At 45.2% G+C, this 18,958-nt stretch overlaps 1 protein-coding gene across 1 annotated transcript in view; it reads right to left on the bottom strand.

The window, feature by feature from the left end:
• The window catches only part of LOC120849240, a 29,911-nt gene extending 22,601 nt beyond the window's left edge, over nt 1-7,310 (bottom strand). The window contains exon 1 of the mRNA XM_042291258.1: nt 7,239-7,310. The gene's annotated coding sequence lies outside the window, so the exon portion shown is untranslated. The remainder of the gene's footprint in view (nt 1-7,238) is intronic.
• Between the last annotated feature and the right edge of the window lie 11,648 nt (nt 7,311-18,958).

Here is an 18,958-nt window from a genome sequence, read left to right as displayed (position 1 = left end):
GACAGATGCAATCTTTATTTTTCGCAGCTGTCACCATAGACATCACACTTTGGGGAAACTACACACAAAACGTCGAACACAAAATCGCAGCATGTGAGGTCTCTGGGAAGTTCATCACTCCTATAAAACGCGCAGGCTGCAAGCAGCACTTTAAACACGCGAAGCTAGGGTTTACATACAAAATGTCCCTCCCCCCCCCCCCCCTTCCCCTCCCTCCTGTTTTGCGAAGAAGAGAAAAAAAATATCAACATAAACGGTTAGAGGGCGTGGCGACCCCCGAGCCCTGTCATTATCGCACCACAGTCAATGAGATTGCTGCACCAGTAGATGGGAACATAGAGTTATTATAATGTACGCTAGAGGTTCAACTGGCGCTAGTGTCTATGCGACTTCCGTGACGCAAATTGAAGCAGACAGCAACCAGTCTACTTTTGCGGTGCTCCTGTGCATTCCTATGGGAAAACGCGCGTGCATTTTGTCTCTTCGCCGGAAAACAACATTGAACGCTTCGGTTATTTGGGTCGTACCGAATAGTATGTACCTTGATTAACATTCTAAAAGTGTAATTGCTTTAGTTAGCGCACTTTTCTTCATCGGTGAGCGATGTTTAACTTCGCTACATTTCAGTCCGAAACATGTATTCCGCAGCAGGTGTGTAAAAACAAGCGACGATTCAAAGCAAAATAACAACCGAAAGGAATATAGAGTAGTGTTCAATGCTCGCCTGCATCCCGGTGACGCTTATATGTTGCTAATAAGCCAGTCCTCTCACTATATGAAAATGACCCCTTCGTGCATGAGCGGATAAAGACATTCAAAAGGTAAACAATAAAGTACGTGCGCCGTGTAAAGGTGTCTCTTTGTATTGTTTTATCTGCCGGGCACCTTTAAGCATGCATGCAGACACTTGTTCTCAGAGATTTCGAACGTGCGGGTGATATTTTATACGTAGAACAAGCATCTTCGCGCAGAGCAGGAAGAATAAAGCGGTACTTACTTAAAATCGGAATATGTGGCCTTCAATTTATTTTGATCATGCATGCACTGGTAGTTACTGATCCAGTGTTACTGAGTGGTTCTTGCCGTCTCTCCTGGCTTTCCAGATGTCCTTCGTTCGTTTGGCACGTATATCCCTCATGCTGAAAAGCGCCGACGTCGTGTTCGCGCTAACAGTGTCCGACAGTGCACATAAATACACGTACGAAGCCGTTTTAGCACCGTTTTTAATGCAACGAATTTGAAAGAAAAACGCAGTAACTGACCAATTATTTCATCTGCGTGATTGAGAAATGTTCCAATGCGCCCAGTACGCACGAATTAATCGTGATATTTGCTCTTATAATCGAGCGCAGAGAGAAAATGCACTCGTTTTTTCCCATAGAAATGCATTACCGGAAGTCAATTTCGGACTGGTTGCTGTCTGCTTCAATTTGCGTCAGCACACTAGCGCCACTTGAACCTCTAGCGTACATTATAATAACTCTATGGATGAGAACACCAAAGACCACATCGTAAAGCAAAAAACATGAGTATGATAAGTCACGCCCCGCGGTTCTGAATTAGTCTGTCAGTGATCATATTAACGGCAGTTGTGTACTATCGGGGAAAAAGGAAATGCGAACAGAGGAGCGCGTGGCTCGCGGTACAGGCTGCGCCTCCTGGAAGTGAACTAAGGGGCGAGGGTGCGTGGCCTACTTCGATGTGTTCACGCCCCTCGATTGGCGCTCCCCCAGATTCGGCAGTGCGCCTCTCAGTGCGCTGACAGCTGTCACCGCTATCTTTGCCTGCTCGGCGAGTGCGGCGAGCTTCTTCGCACCACACGCGCTGAGCCAGCAAAGATAGCGGTGATAGCTTTCAGCGCACTAAGAGGCGCACTGCTGAAGCTTGGGGAGCGCACAGGAAGGGGCGTGAACACGTCGGAGTAGGCCACGCACCCTCGCTCCTAGGCTCACTTCCAGGCGGCGCAGCCTGTACCGCGAGCCACGCGCTCCTCTGTTCGCATTTCATTTTCCCCCGATAGTACGTATACAGGGTGCCCCCCCCCCCCCCCCCGCCAAAAAAAAAGGTCGAATATTTTTTATTTGAAAAAAATAAAATATGCTGCACCGAATGCTCACTCGCCGCTCAAACGTAGCGCTAGCGGTTCAAACCCGACGAAAAATTTTCAGCACAAACCATTATCTTATTCAAAAGTTATAGGTGATTTTTTTTCTATTTCTATTGAGAAAATGGGGCCCACTTTTGCCCGTTTTCGGTTTCTAACGCAATAGAGCTCCAGGTATGAGAAAGCTCCGTGGGCCGCCATTTTCCCATTCAAATTTTTAGAAAATCACTCAACTTTTGAATAAGTGAACGGTTAGTGCTAAAACTTTGGCATCTGGTTCGGACCTTTAGCGCTACATTGAGGTGGAGAATAAGCGTTCGGCAATAAATTACCAATTTTTAAAATAAACAAATTTCCCATATAGTTTTTTTTTTTTTGGGGGGGGGGGGGGGGGTTGGGACAGGAGGAGGTGGGTATTCTACATACTAAAAACGTTAGGTGAGGTGGATTGATTTAGACACCATGAAGAGTGGTTGTTTGGGCGAGTTGGTTTGACATCTTATACAATCCTGTGCGCAACAAAGGCAAGGACAAAAGCAGAGAAGAGGACACAACAAGGCGCAACTTTCAACTGAATTTTATTGAAAACGTGTTCCGGTATATATATATAGTCTCAACCATCGTTACAATGACAACAACAAAAAAAAGACAAAAGTAAAGGAAAAAAAAAAACACCATGACAGAGCATAACTGGGAAACAACACTATCTCGTTCTCAGGAAAAACAATTTCTTCTCCGATAATGCGATCGACGGCATAGCAACACACATGTCTCCTAAATAATCATGCTGCCACAAGAGCTACTCAACATTTAGAACCAGTTCTTGTGGCTTGTATCCACGTTACCAATTGTAAGATTAAAATTGACTACCAGGCATCATTTCTTGCTTTTTCCTTTTCTAATCCAGTAAATCTTTTATTCTATCAATAGATGCATAAATAAAAAGATACCGCATTTTCTCGAGTAATAGTCGCACTGTTTATGAATGCGTCCCTTGCGTCTACTTTCCCACGGAACAGATATACAGCTAATCATAGCGTTGCAAATAAATAACATAGCGAACAACCATATCGAGAACACCATTGCCCATACAGATGCAATCTTCAAAGATGGTGCCTTCACACGAAGACTTTTTCGCTCTCTTGTAAACAGCTAGGATCATGCTATCGATCGCGGTGATTGGCAATCGGTTTGCTCCGCGGAAAAGCTAACCCTCAGGTTTTCTTGATAAACAGTGCGGCTATTACTGGCGTAAATACGGTACTTTATGAAATATGGAATCATATCTTTACTTCAATTATTCAATATATAGTGAACTGTGAATTTCTAAAACATAAAGTTAAGTTATTTGAAAGAAAACAAAACTAAATTTGAAATGACGATTAAATTAATGACGCATGTTTGCATACAGATTATCGCATCTTATTTACCAATACTGACCTAGGTAACAAAAAGGTCCATAACAGAACGTTCATTTTTTAACCTTCAAAACTTAATATTTAAAAGCATACTACGATCCGCTCCTTTGCGAGGAAAGCATAACATTAAATACCAATACATTGAGCCTTTGTTTTCCAACTATCTGAGGTTCCTTCCCAGCCAATATTTGACCATCAAGTTAAAATATTACAGCGTAATTACTGCACCTGATGTAATATGTTTGTTTCTGAGGTCTTTTGTACCACCTGTAGAGGTGATATATAAAGAAGTCATTGAAGTTCAGAAAGGACAATAGTGCAAAATTATAAAACGTTTAATGCATTTCCTATTGTTTCAAACGCGCAAGATGACCCAAGGTCAGGGCTGCCCAGCACTTCGACCGATTTGTTTCGTTCAGCATGGGCTGAGATCCTCATCATGAAGAATCTCCGATCTAAGGTGTCCGAAGTTGCTAGAGAATTAAATATTTTGTATGGCAATGCTGTCACAAACATCTATGAGGTTTGGGTATGTGGAAGGTCTCGGCAAGATGAGTGCCACAGCACCTTTCTACGCAGGATCGAGAGCACCGCTTGAATTAGTAAGGGGAGCTTTGGAGCATCTCTGAAAGCGACCCAGAACATTTTTTCGCCTGTCTTGTGACTGGGGATGAGACGTGACTTTACCGGTGGGACACCGAAACAAAACAACAGTCTATGCAGTCGAGGCTTCGGGGTCCCCCCCTCCGAAAAAATTAAAGACGCAACGCTTGGGGAGGAAGGTGATGGCGACAGTTCTTTGGGACACAAAAGGGATCCTATTGTTTGATTATCTGGGAAAGAGCAGGACAATAACAAGCGAAAAAGACTGACTATTATTAGGGGGAAGGACTGACTGTTATTAGGACTAGGACACACGGGGTTTTCTCTGCCGTGGTTTGAAAACAACAATTATGTTCCACGTTCACCGTTGCAGTTTACTGCACTACAGCGACAGCTCTCTTCTAACCACTGGAAATGAAGTCCATTGTTGGCGCTGTACTTTGCGTAGTAGAGCGTAGGGTGCCCGTCGTCGATGTTGCCAAATCCTTAAAAAAGATTGCCCACCGCCGGAATCGAACCTGGCTTCGCCGCTGCGTGCGAAGCTGAGGCGTTATCACAAAGCTACGCCACAGCGTTAACGAGCAGCCTTATGCTTAGGCTTTTTCTATTACCCGATTAACACTGCAGGGGCTCTCTGGAAAAAATAGAAAGAAACAGCCCACAACGAAGGGCCGGCGTAGCACTGTCAATGCCAAGAGCTCGTGCCAAGAGACGCGCTTTCACGCGCTCCAGAAAAAGAAGACACAAAAAGTGTTCGGAATCAAATGGTCACATCTCCATTTTGTTCCGAACGCTTTTGTTTGCGCAGTCCACGGTACGTGAACGTGACGCCAGTGCCCAACGACTTTGCCATGACGTGTCGCAACTGTCGCTGTGACTGCGCTGTGGATGAACACGGGACTGCTGGTTTTTTGTTTTCACCAGCTGCGCTAACGTCACGCCGTACTGGCGTCAAGCTGTTTTTGGATCGGCTATTTTTTTGACACGTGTTGTTGCGAAGCTCACCGTTACTTGGGTTTCTTTGATGCTGCCTAGATGGAACAATTATTTTTATATTTGATTTCACCATTATTAAAAGTAAGACTGCGCGTTTACAAAGGTAGGTCATCTTGGCCAGGTTCCAAGAACAGTACGAATTTCGCGCATGACCCGTTTGGGGTCCGAAAAAACCTTCAAAACGCAAAAAAAAAAAAAAAAAAAAAAAAAAGCCTCCCCTCTCTGCGCTGCTTTAGTCAATATTGATTTAGAAGGATGAATATGTCAATATTGTTTTATTATTATCAGTTGTAATAATTCTCTGGATCCATCGTGTCTGGATCCCTCAACGGCCATGTACACCACGCAAACCTGGACAGACATATTCTCAATCTCTCCGGTTCTCCAGAGATGATTTCGGCATGCTGCTACCTGTCTTGGCTGCCACGTGGATCCAGTACGCCACAGAATGGCCGCTACCCCCACCTCTCTGTTCTTCACCGTCCCGATTAGCACCTGCCCGACACCATTCGGGGTGTATCAGAAGTTCATCCAGCCCACGTAAATGCGTCTCTGCGAGTGAAAAAAGAGACATTTCTTCCAGTTCCACAATCTCGTAGAGTTCTCCCGATTTTGCATGGCTCCGTGCAACCCGAACATTGAGGACGCCCACCGCTACCTGTGTGGATGTTTTCCGCTTGCGTTGTCGACCTTTCCGCGGCGAATTCTGCCCCCGCGCTGCACTGGAGTTTGCGAGCTTTGATTCCCGGCGCTACCATCCGACCTCTTGGTTGGACCCCCGTTTGTCCGTTTTGACAAAGCGGCGCCATTATCCCGGGTACGCCCATACTCTAGTGGCTCTGGCGGCGGAGGACGTAGCAGATTTGAATACTGGGATATTGCCGTCTGCGCTGGTAGTGGCATCGCTTATTATATCGGCACTGGCAAGATGTGATGGTGGAGATATTTCATGTGCCCTCCAAAAATTGGGGCAGTTATTAGTTACACGCGTTGATGATCGTCCGGGGACCAGACGTTGCCCATTTGGTAATCCCGGTATTGCGTTGCCACCCTCTCTGACTCGGAACCCGAGCCAAATCGCAGTAAGTTGCTTTCGTAGTTCCCAAAGAGCTGGAAGTCTTCTCCGTTTGGAGCATGATGGGACCCCACTTGCTGAGGCATCGCGCGTGGCTCCAACTGGAACATGATCGACGCTACCCGGACGCCGGTAAGCTGGTGCTTAGCTTGTTCATGACGTTCTTTCTGCGCTCTGTCAGACGCGTCCAATGATCTTTCATATACAAGTCGCCCGTTGAGGCAGACTAAGCTCAGCCTGTATAAGCATACACACAAAAAAATTATTATTACATCGTACAGGCTGGTAGGGGTACGCGGTCGTGTAATCACAGCAGCGCGGAGCACGTTACAGACCTCGAGTTAAGTCTAAGACCGCAGTGGATAAGTTACCCTCCACAGCAACGAACCATGCCGCCGAATCTCAGAGGCGGATTGACCCCTCACTATTTAAACATTTACGAAGCCCAATTTGTTTTCATCAATCGATACCAAGAAGAAAGATGAGGAAAATTGCATTACGTCTTTCTTGAACGAGCACACGTTTTTATAAGAATTACAGCGTACCTCCCCTGATGAAGGGCGTCTGAAAAGGGGAAGTGCTATTCTACGCCACCACTCTGCGCCAGAGGGAGCCCGGCCACCTAACCTTACATGCACACCATTGTCTTCTCTACACCAAAAGGCGAAGCCCCTCTTCAAACCTGGGAAACAAATATCCTCTAATGACTGCTAGTAGTGTGCGAGCTTTATTTTGAAAGCCGTCTTAGTCAGGGGGCAATGGTACATTCATGATAGAAAAAATCGTAAGGGTACAGGCGAGCTGGTGAATATTAACCATGTTGAATTAACCTGAGACTGGGGTAGAGAAGAAACATCAAAACGTAGAAGGGAAAGAAAATAGACAGGACGACGTCTCAATTTTTGAGACGTCGTCCTGTCTATTTTCTTTCCCTTCTACGTTCTGATGTTTCTTCTCTACCCCAGTCTCAGGTTAATTCAACATGGTTAAGGGTACACCCATGTTATTGGTCCAGAAACTTCAAGACCCTACGAAGGCATACCTTTTTTAGGACAGCACCGTGTGACCGGTCGTCAGGGTCTTCCCTCAGTCGAGCTGCTCAATTCTCGTATTTTATTCTCCAAGTGCCATGGCTCTCATGACGGGCTCAGTTTATTCTCGCATCGGGAGACCGTTACATAAAAAAAGATAAAGCGGAACGAGTGGAAAAGCGGTCAGCAGCAGCGTGTGACTGACAACTGGTGACCGATATCAATACCAGATGACCCTAGCACATCCGGCGACTCGGCAAAAGGCGCGCGGTTCTTAGCAAATGTTTTGATCGGATACTATGAGTGCGCCATCTAGGCACTTCCGTCCTGGATCTCTGGATTGAACCGATACAGGCAATGAGCACACCTCCCCCTTCAGCCACCCCAGCCAAATGCTTCACCGCTAAAGAAAGAAGTGCTCAATAAGGCACCAACTATGCGACACAAACAAGAGTGCTTACAGATGTTATGTATAAAAAATCGAAGTGCGAAGGCGCTCAAGTGACCTTATCACGTGACCAGAACATCCAGGGCAGCTCAAAGCACGTTGCACTTCTTGTCTCCCGGCTAGCAGTCAAATATTTACTTGAATTTTTCTAATTTTATTGAAGATCTACCTGTATTGGGTGGCAAGACGAAGTCTGGATTCAGAAATCCGGAATCTGTATGGGGTCTAGGGTAGCTCCTGCGAATACTATTTTTTCTTAGAAAGGTGAAGCGAGCACTTGAAAACAATTTAAGGGGGCTTACCAGAAAGATATTCAGGTACGTAAACGATTATCTTGTCTTCGTAGAAAAACCCAATTTCAATCAGACACCCAATAATGTGCTAAAACGTTTAACGAGCAAGGATTAGGCCTGAGATTCACGTTCGAGACTCCTAAAGAGCACTAGATTCAGTTTCTGGAACTTAGTGCTGATGTGAAGGAGTATGTTTGTTGGTTGAACCATCCCAGAACCGCTAAGTTTCTGCTTCATTTTTGGCCTGCCCATTCAAAGCTCATAAACAATGGTATTGGTGTGTCTTGAATTCGGGATGCGTTATCAAAATCCTGTGAGCACTAAATTAAGGAGAGCGTTTCAGCCCTAATAGCGAAGCTCCAAGACGCAGAATTTCCTATTCCGGTAATTACCTCGGCCTTAGATAAAGTAAAGTATCAAGGTAGATGCCGGGAAAGACTGCGGGGAGGGAGACGTGGAAAAGAGAATGACGGTGGCTACCATCTCTAGCGTTCACCGCGTATCGCACGGGTTAAGGGGGGCGGCTCAAGGTACGTGCGGAGTAAGTGTCGTTTTTTTGGCCAGAAACAAGTAGGGCCAGATTTGCCCCGCCGTAGAAAAGCGCGCTAAAAAAACAACCAAATAGTCACGGTCGCACCATGAAACATGATACGAAGTTCGTATCTTGTACATTTGTCGCAGTATATTAGACACTTTTCATGTGCGAGCAGGTATATATCCGTCGAACAGGGCGGTGGTCGAACATCCGTTTAGGGGAGTACCAAAGTTCGTTGAAATGATTTGCTTACTCGCATCGTACAAGGCGCTGTCGTTGCTGCGGGTGTGAGCCAAGATTAAGTGACACTGAAATCATGTTTAAGCACAAAGACCAGCTGTCGACAGAAATAGTAGAGGTGCACAAAAAAAAAAAAAAAAAAAAGATGAAATCCTTGCGCGTGAGCCAACCATCCTTGGGAACGCTAGACAGTGAGATGACATTTTTGGATTTGGGCTAGGTCTTTCAACCTTTCCTTAGCGAAAAACTCTCCAAACTGGATTTCACGTTTCCAACAAGAAATCCAGTTAGATTTCCTGTTCCATAATCCAATTCATACTTTTTTTTTTTGGTAGGGTTGTCATCACACTTTTATCAACAGTCATGCAATGCGCTTGCGCGAAATCGCACTGTCCTAGATTAAAGCGTCGTTTTCGTGTGTCTTTCTGATAAAATATGTCAGTTGATAGTCAGCGCTCGTCCCTTGTATTTCCTCCACGTCCTTGTATTCTCGCGCTGTTTCCACGATGAATTCTCCCTACGTTCTATCTGGTGTTCTTGCTATTTTTCGGATTCAAACATTTTTTTCAGAGTCACTTCGCTCTTTTAGATTTGTGGTCTTTTAGTTTACTCCTTCTTATCTAGTTTGAGCAGTCAGCAAAATACTGCGCGTGTTTGAGCACTTCCAGATCAAAATGAGACGTATTTGAAAAATAAGAGAGCGCAAAGAACGAGGGACCAGTGGAAAAAAAGGCACGGACACAGCGCAGACATGTTCCCTGCTTTAAGGCGATAGCTTTAAGGGCGACACTTCGCAGAGATTTCGACCTTGTCCGTTGTCGTCGCCGCCGCCTAAAAACCCTTCTCTCCGCTCTTGGCGCGAGGCCAGGGAAGTCGGGTTTTCCCAGATCTTTTGTCGGTCGCGCAGAGCGGAGATGATGAGCCTCAATATCCCGCCAGTAGCGACGCGACAAAAGGAGAGTATTTCATGTCGTGTGCTTGAAAAACTTGTTTTCAAACATTATTCGCGTTATGCAATATCCCCCTTTGGCAGTATCCAGTTGCTACGCGTAATTTTGGATGGTTTTAGAAACTTCCACCGCGCTTACCAACTTCACGGAGCACTGGTGGCGGTCGCCAGTGGCAACCACGAAGCCAACTACGACGGCTATGAGAATTCACTACGTCGCACCTCTGTCCTCAAGTATGTGACGGCACCATTTCCACCCGCATTGCGCGGCCGTGCTATAGCTATTGCTTTTATTATACAGATATTATCTAGATTCTTTTTGTTTTCGACGTCTGCCAACGTATAATTTAAGACAAAGGCTAGCTGAAACCATGTTGTTCGCGAGTGCCGGCTATGAGCTGTACCTATGCGGAGCGCAAGTTCATCTTGCTTTGATTGGCTCTGATTAAAGGATAGTGAGTAGGTCTCAAGGCAGCTGGCTTTGAGGTCTAGTCGCTATCCTTCATTCAGAACCAATCAGAGATCGGCGTTCTGACGTCACCACAACCCCTGCAAAAGAAAAGCAGACAGCCCAGCCTAGCCCAGAATACGAGACAAACATCCACGAGAATCGACTACAGTAAAACAGTCTCAATATTGCTTTTTTTTTTTAACATGAGTTACAAAATACCGTGCGTTCGGCATCCGGTACTTGCAAACCAGATAGCAAACATATTTCTCCTAAAACCTTTAAAATGAGAAAGTGCCGTCTGATTTTGATTTATAACCAGCGTCACGTAGTAAATTTCTAAAGTTCATCGAAAATGTGGAATCTCTGCTCATTAAACGATGTCGTAGGTACATCGCTCACCAGATGTGTCATTAGTGAGTTTTAGGGAACCGTTTTTGCACATCCGGTATGGTACGATGGGCCCTCCGGAACAAACTGCGCATGCGCGGGTTTTCTGCGGTAGCACGTGCGCACTTGGTACAGGAGGGCCCTCGTACCGCATCGGATGTGCAAAAACGGTTCCCTAAAGCTCTCTACTGTTCGTGCACAACATCGTTCTTCTTTTTACGAGTGTAGCGCTTTATTTTTCTGGCCTGAATTGCGTGGTTTCAATAAAGGATGGTTTGTTGGCTTATGAAATGATAGCGAAATGATAACTGAAACCATGTGTCATAGAGTGAGAAGCTCCGGCCGATTCATGTTTCTTCTGTACGACGAACACAAGGGCGAGCGGGCGAGCTGATATCGAACGAGCCTTTATTAAAAGAGGTTTGAGGGCGCTCGGGTGAGCTGGTGAATAATATTAGGCAACGCGATAAAACAGAAGACACGAAAACAAAAAAAAACAAAAATTACAAAAAAAATCCTAATTAAGCTGATTGGCCTAACAGAAGGTGTACCTATACATAATGTTATTTCCTGTCACGCGCACTTTCAGGATATCATAAAGAGCGTTTATCAAAGTCACGCGTATCAATGCTATTTCTAAAAAATAAAAAAGTTATTTTTTTTTAACAGGCGGGGCTTTTTTTACAGCGAAGCTTTTAAAGGGATTGTCCGGTCGAAACCGGAAGTGCTTAAGTGTTTGCGCTCATTACGTCGAGGGAGCCTTCATGTAGACAAACAACATTTTTATTTTGATATATGATCTCCCGTTATTAACTAAACCTTTCATGAGCGTATGTACGAAACTGCACCCCAAATTTCACCAGTGTCAATGGCTGACATCCGCAGCTGCTGCGTGACGTCACAAAACGCAAATGTTTGTCGGGTGGTCGAGATAACAAGCGTTGGTCGATGGATGTCTTGTATTTTGTTTCGAATCATATACTCTCCTAGGCCAGTGTTTCTCAAATGGAGGTCCGCGAAGGCCTTCTAGGGGTCCGCGAAGCCCTGCCTCATCAGTCAAGCCCGGCCAGAAAAGGTCTTTTTTTTTTTTTTTTTTTCAGGTCGAAAAGAAATGTTTGTTTTCGGGCGAGTTTTTTTATGTGAACGTCAATAAGAGAGGTCTACTTCACACTAGCCCTTAGTTATATCCATTTATTAAATGATTATTATATTTAACCTATACCTTTTTCTCATCTCAGTACGAACGGGGTCCTCCATCATCTCCACCGATCCACAAAGGGTCCGCGAAACATCGATGGTTGAGAACCACTGTCTTAGGCTGTACCCTACTGAAATAAGGTTCTTTTAGTGCAGTTCCCAAGCATGTGCTTGGGAACTGGGGGGGGGGGGGGGGGGGGGGGGGCGGGTGGGGGCGGGGGGGGGGGGGAAGCCTTTCCACTTAACTGCTTGCGCGATATAGTTCTACCTCCAAATAAAAATAAAGAAAAAGCTCGACTTTTTGTTCCAGTCATCAGCGGACGGCTTGACCCTGAAAGCCCCCCACTTAACCCACCCATCCCGTCCCAGCGCCCTACAGAAGGCTCTGCGCCCTGCGAGCTGCGAGAATGGCTTTGGTTTTCATTCGTTCAAAAAGAGGATAGCGGGGAGTGTTGTGGGCCTCCGAGGACATCGCGAAGGGGCCCTTTGTCCCATTCTTACCGGATTAAGAAGAACAAAACGCGGTTAGAGAGCGCCTCATTTAGCTGCCTGATACTTTGGATTCATTTGGCTCGGTTTTTCGCGTACCGAGGTTTTTCGTACGAAACGATTTCCAAATAGCATGTAGACTGTTGAATGTTGATATCGTCATTACAAAAAAGAAATATGCCATATCGGTATTACAAAAAGAAATATCCCCATATCGTGATTACAAAACGAAATATGCCATGTGTCGTGCCATAATGTTGCGAAATAATCTACCACAAGTCAGAATGGTGTTGCGTCCTAAATAACGGCCCCTCAGAGACTACTTTTCATTCCCGCGGAGCAGTGCTTAAAAAAATAAAGCTACTCACTCTAAAAAGTGTCTGATCTCCTTGTGCGAAAGAGGAAACGAAATGAACCAGTTCCCGATACCATAAGCAGCCAACTTATTTTCTATAGCACCGGATTTCAACGGTCACCCCTATTCCTAAACCGGTGTGCGTTTTCTAAATGGCACGAAATCAGAACTATCTGTTGTACTGACGAAATGCCAGAAAATTAATAACCACAAGTTTAGATAGTGTTGCGTCTTATATACGTACCGATCAAAGCGTAGTTTTATTGTGACAAGGCTATGCTTTAAATAAGTTATTAAATCAATAACTTCCATAATTACGTGTTCCGGTTAATCGCTTCCATGGATGGGCAAAATACACGCAAATATCTATCGAAATACAAATACAAAATACTTCGTAAAAATGTATTTAATTACAAATCTAATTAAATTTCCAAAAAAGCGTTTAAGTACAAGATACAAATTCAACCAAATGTATTTGGTCTCCTCCAAATACTTTTCCAAATACATTCCTCAAAATTTGCGTCAGCGATTTCAGGGCACCTGCAACGTGTTTCTGGGTATCGCATTTTAATTTTACATCCCACACTCGGGATTTAGTATGCGAGGCTCTAGTAAGGTAATACAAATAGAATCACACAAAAAAAATTTAATCAGCTTGGACGTAATAGGTGAAAAAAGTACAGAGCTTCAAGCAGCTTTTTTTGTCGATTACATTTTGGTATAGACCAACAAAGAACCGAGACGACCAAGACGCGCAGCACTAGCTAGATAATTTTTTATTGTTGCAACTCGCACCAGTTACGAAAATCTGGACGACTCGCGCATTTAGAATGTTCCAGGCAATAATATAGATGGAAATCAGGCTGGAAAGCATCACAAGTTGTCACAGACACTTAAAGGGCAACTCCGCTTAATTTCAAAAATTTTGAGATAGTGGCCGATTTTGCTTTTTGAAGCACTCAAAAACAATCCCCAATCCTTTGTTTCGCGAAAAATAAAATATTTTTCGTGTAATTTTACTCTAGCCATGATCACAAACCGAAACCGAAACGGTGGCAAAGCCCGACAACATTGTATATTTGGAATCACTAAGCATGTACACCCACGTGATATACAATGGGAAGAAGGAGCTCCCCTCTTATCAGGATCCTCCTTTGTGCCTCTTGGATTAGCACAGGCGTCGCTATTTTCTCCCCAGAAGATTATAGAAGATTAACCTGTCACTCAACATTCTTACAAAAGCAGCTTCCCTCTCCGGGGAGAGCACGGCGCTGGCGCCACCCGTGCTCTCCCCGGGAAAGAAAACAAAATTAAAAAAAAAGAAGCTGTACATGCTTGATGACGTCACGGACGTGCCGGTAGAAGGAATTTGGAGGAAGCGGAAATGCAGCCGGGCAGTGTTGTCTGGCCCGCACGTCTCATCCAAAACCAGCGGATTCGTGCTTGTCAAACTTTGACAGCGATTTTAACGAACTTCTAGGCGGAATTCCGTCATAATATTTGCCATGGGGTTTTTGTAGATGATAACAAAGAGAACTGTATAGTTTTGCACTACTGGAAAAGAAGCGGAGTTGCCCTTTAAAGCCGGTTCACACATACAGCGGAGCGCTAAGTTAGCGCTACCGCTGTACGAACGGGACGTTCTGCAGGGAAGAACCTTCTCTCCCGAAGCTGGGGGACGGGGAGGGAAAGGGTCAGCGTTGGGTGGAAAGAGGTCTAGAGAATGGGATTAGCCTCGGGGCGAGCCATCCTCTCGAGAGGGAGTGGGGACGGAACAAAGCCGCCGTGGGGGTTCCGGCTACCAGGTGGAAGAAAGATAAGCTTGTCAAACGGCGACCTCGGATGCGAGGACGGGCACGTCAGAGAATTTGAAAATAGCTGCTTGATTACCTGGACGACCCAGTGCGGTCTACTGGCTCTAGAAGGTGAATCGGATGAAGAAAACTTGTTTTGCTCCAAAACTCTAAAAGCATTCTGGACGTGAACTCTTGCCACAAATAAAAATAACACATGCATGAAAAACTACGAAGGCACCTAAGCTTTCTCCTATGATGGGAGAATGCGTGAGCATTACAGGCAGAGTTATGTTGGCGCAACTTGCAATAAAGAAAGAAAAAAAATTATGTTGGCGCAACGGATAGCGCGCTAGTTTCACGATCAACAGGGCCTAGCTTCGAAACCGGGCAGGGGATGGTTTTTTTCTCGTGTTCTTTTTTATTTCGTTTATTTTTTGTTTGTTCGGTCACGTGACAATAAAAATCACATAAAGAGAATTTTTTTTTTTTTGCCACGTCGCCAGAGATTTTTTTTCTTATTTCTCCTTTCTTCTGTTGTTGTTGTTTTTTTTTGTTTTTTTTTTCTGTTTACGGTACCTTTCGCAAAACTCTTTGCACCTATTTTGCATTACTTTGGCGTTAGCCAAATCATTTTATTTATGGCAGGGAATTCTGCCGTACGTATCTTATATTACTATTACCAATCCTGGCTTGCAGTTCGCATAGAGAATTTCGTCCGGCAACCAGTTTGGGAATGACGAGGCCAAATTTGTGTTATAATTTTTTTGAGGTATGAGCATAATTTCGGTCTCGTTATCCGTCGGTCTCTATGATTGGCTCTTCAAGTATCTTTTGGGAAGGCAGACGAAAGGCATTTTAGAGAGCACCTGTGTCGACCAGAGTGAACATTGCTGAAGCGCCTCCAGTGTGATTTTGGCCGTAAATAACTGGAGGTACCGGGCAAACCCACCCAATGTAGAAAAGTATCTACCTTTCTCGTTTCATAGAGAGCTATGAAAGCCAGAAGGGTCGAATCCCAGCCGAGTCAAACTACCGGCTTGCAAACGCAATCATGTTGATAATAGCGCCAAGGAGTTTGTATGACTCTCTCTGGCGGTGCGCAGAGGGTAAAGGCACGGAGGTAATATATGGTTACGCCTAGTCACCTGCGAACGGTTGGGTATTGGCTGCAGATATCCATTTCGCTTTGTTTTATTACCGGGATTATAGCTTGATTTCTGTGTTCCTAATTTCACAGACAGAACGAAATCGCTTTTCTCGTGTGGCGTCAAGGCGGGGAGACAGAAATGAATCAGTGTACCGAAATTCGACGCTTGTGCTCGTTCTATAGCGCTTCTAAAAACTGTGCGATCACGGCTGTGCAACGTCAACAATGCATAAACTGCCGTTACTTGTACTCGTATTGCACCGTGAGGGAACTACTATGACTGGGTAAACAGGAATAGGGAGAATGGGTGCGTGTGATTTGTTGAAGTTCGATTCAACAAATCAAGCTTCAACGAATGTGATTGTATTGCATTCACTCAACCAGCTATATGAGTTTTCAGACGGTATATACCTTCCAAGTATGCGATTCGTGTTCTGCCAGTGGTACCTCAGCTAAATTAAAAAACAAAACTCACGTTGAAAAAAAAAAAAAAAAGTTTACGGTGACTCGAGCCGCTTCCGCGCCGAATCATGTTTCACGTAAGCGTAATCTTGGGTTCGATGCACGACGAGGGGTCTTCAATCATAAAAATATTTTGATTACGATTATTTGCAGCGCTAAAAATTTGAAAGCCAAGCAGTGAAGAGAACGGTGTTCTTATAAATATTATATACATTTTATTTTACACTGTTTAAATACGCTGCCGTCGTTATGTTCTTGAATTATTGGCTAGCTTGTGGCGGACAGTGAGGTCTTGCAGGACCATATGATAGGACCTACACTAAGCTAGGGAGCATGAAGGCACCCTACCCTAAACCTGCCGCGCTTCGAAAAATGTTAGTCCAATGCATACAAGCTCGTTCAAGGTGGACGGAGCGTTGCGCATCCCGCAAAGCGCATTCAAACGCCGCCCGCAGCGTCTTTTTTTTTTTTTTTTCTTTTTTGAGCAGCGAAATAATTTTTAGTCAAGCGGCAGGCCCCCTCTTCGGCGGGTCTCGCCGGATTAACGGAGGCGTCTCCTAATCCATCCTGCGTGTTGTCCCCTCGGGGGAGGGCGGTAAACAGGTGGCGGAGGGAGGTGAAGGAAGGAAAGGAGGGCAGGAGAGGAGGAAACGCAAAAAAAGTGGAAAGCGCGAACTGTACGGCGGCCTTTAAGGAGCGCTCATATGGCGCTTCCTAGCGCGTGGTGTGGCGCTCGGTTAGCGCTTCAGAAGCGCTTTGTTTGCGCTCTGTTAGCGCTACAGAAGCGCTCTTTTAGCGCCACAGAAGCGCATTGTTAGCGCTCTCACGCTCCTTGTGCCGTGCTTGCTGCTGCGGAACAGCGCGTGCACGGCGATTCCTTTCTTGTTTTTCTTTTGGCATTGAAAGAAGAGGAAGTAAAACAGCCGCTCTCCAAGCAAAGGGTCGGGCAGGCGATCCAGAGTCATGGACTCTGAGCGACTAATTGGTTAGGTACGACCTCATCGCTTTCTATTCGATATGCGTGACCCTATAGTTTCAAAGACACGCAGTCAAAAATAATCGCCTTCGAAAGAGCTCTGCGTCTCGGTCCCTCAGCCTGGGAACAAGGTTCGCCGGGTACCCCTCGGTATCTCGATGGCGAAAGATTTCGCGCAGCCAGAAGGCTCTTCTGGGCGTTAAGCCGTCCACACACATATGCACTAATCACGTATCTAAGAGCATTTGTCGCATTTTTATTTCAGCATCCCACATGTCCGCCATGGTGCTGCTGACGCACACCCAACCACAGCAACCGGTACTGCAGTGCACGCGCTAATCCGCAGCACAGCGGTACAAGAAGCGCTACTGAAGCACTAATAAGGAGCTACTGGAGCGCTATTAAAGCGCTACTGGAGCGCTAACAAAGCGCTACTGGAGCGCTAACAAGGCGCTACAGAAGCGCTAATCGCGCGCTATGTTAGAACTAAGTCACGCGCTAGGAAGCGCCGCATTAGGGAGTTTTCGTAGACCGCGCTGCCCCCTCCGCTAAGCGTTCTGCAACGAAGAAGTTGCTACTGCGCCTGCGCGCCGATAGCCTTGACTGTGGAGTTCCCGCTAGCGTAGCGGGTTGCGGAGGGCCTTGCGGGACGGCGGAAACGATCTACGAAAACTCCCTATTAGCGCTTCTTGGAGCGCTCACGTAGCGCTAACTTAGCGCTCCGCTGTATGTGTGAACAGGCCTTTATTTAGCCAGTCTGCGTGTGAACGTCGATTTCGTCACTATTTTTGCCCTGGACTAGCACCGTAATCACAAAGTCACTAAACGCTTGTGCTTGATTGAGAGACACTGCATTCGGTGCAGAACGTAGTTTTCTTCCTGCTCTGGACAGTGACAATAAATTTGAGGGATGTATTTTCGCCCACAAAATAGTATTTAATTACAATTGTATTTGAAATACCCACGTTTTAGTATTTAAATACACTCGTCAAATACATTACCCAATTTGTAATTAAATAGAAATGCAAAATACACAAAGTATTTGAAATACGTATTTTAAATACTTGTATTTAAAATGCTGCCCATCCCTGATCGCTTCTCAGAACTGAATGGCCACTAAGGCCCTAGCATATTTTACCGAACACCGGATTCGTTGTTGTTTTGTTCGCCCGGACGAGACGCCGACACCGCAAATCACTCAAGTACGTAAACGCTGTTGCACATAGTAAAAGTGCGCTGGTTGATTTGTAAGCCATGTGATTACATTTTTTACAAAATCCCCAAAAGATTTTTTTTTCGAAATGAGTTAATTATATGTCAAGCGAAACTGAGATAAAGTCGAATGTTTGCGTATCAGTGAGCCACGTACTGCGGCCACCTTGACAGTGGTCTTCGTCGCATACTATGACCGATTCAAGTTTAAAAAACATGAGATCGGTGCACTGACGGGTATAGTCCTTATTTCAAGAGAATACCTTATTTCAGCTTCTAGATTCATCTATTTCAGAAAAAATAGGAAAAAAAAAATTTTAGTAGAGTTTTAGAGCCGTCTCGGAAACGATTTAGTATTGGCTGATAATATATTCCATGATAAATTCTGCCTTTTTCTTACAAGGCAAGAATTATCGTGCATACACTGCCACAGGGCCTATATTTTTATTCGCGCGATCCTAATCTCCTGGGGACAAAACCGCTGCTCTGCCAGTGACGCCATGGCGAGGATAAAGCAACGAATCATTACACTGATTGCAAGCTCGTTCTCGCGGCTAATAGAGGCACCATATTGGCGCAGGCGGCTTCCAACTTCGTTCTCAGTTGGAGTTGAAATTTCCACTATCCTCCGCGATGTTACAAAGAAAGGTTGACGAAACGACGAACATTTTATGCTCCCTTTTTGCCCTGGGGATAGGCCCGTAGCTTTCAAGTTTTGAGCAGTGCTCCAGGCGAGGAAAATAGAATATTTGGCTCGGGTTTCGAACATGCCTCAATACGCTTCCCCACTAGAG

Source organism: Ixodes scapularis, unplaced genomic scaffold, assembly GCF_016920785.2.
Source record: "Ixodes scapularis isolate PalLabHiFi unplaced genomic scaffold, ASM1692078v2 PGA_scaffold2__306_contigs__length_199485367, whole genome shotgun sequence".
Taxonomy (NCBI): domain Eukaryota; kingdom Metazoa; phylum Arthropoda; class Arachnida; order Ixodida; family Ixodidae; genus Ixodes; species Ixodes scapularis.
This window is presented reverse-complemented; position numbering and strand designations above follow the sequence as displayed.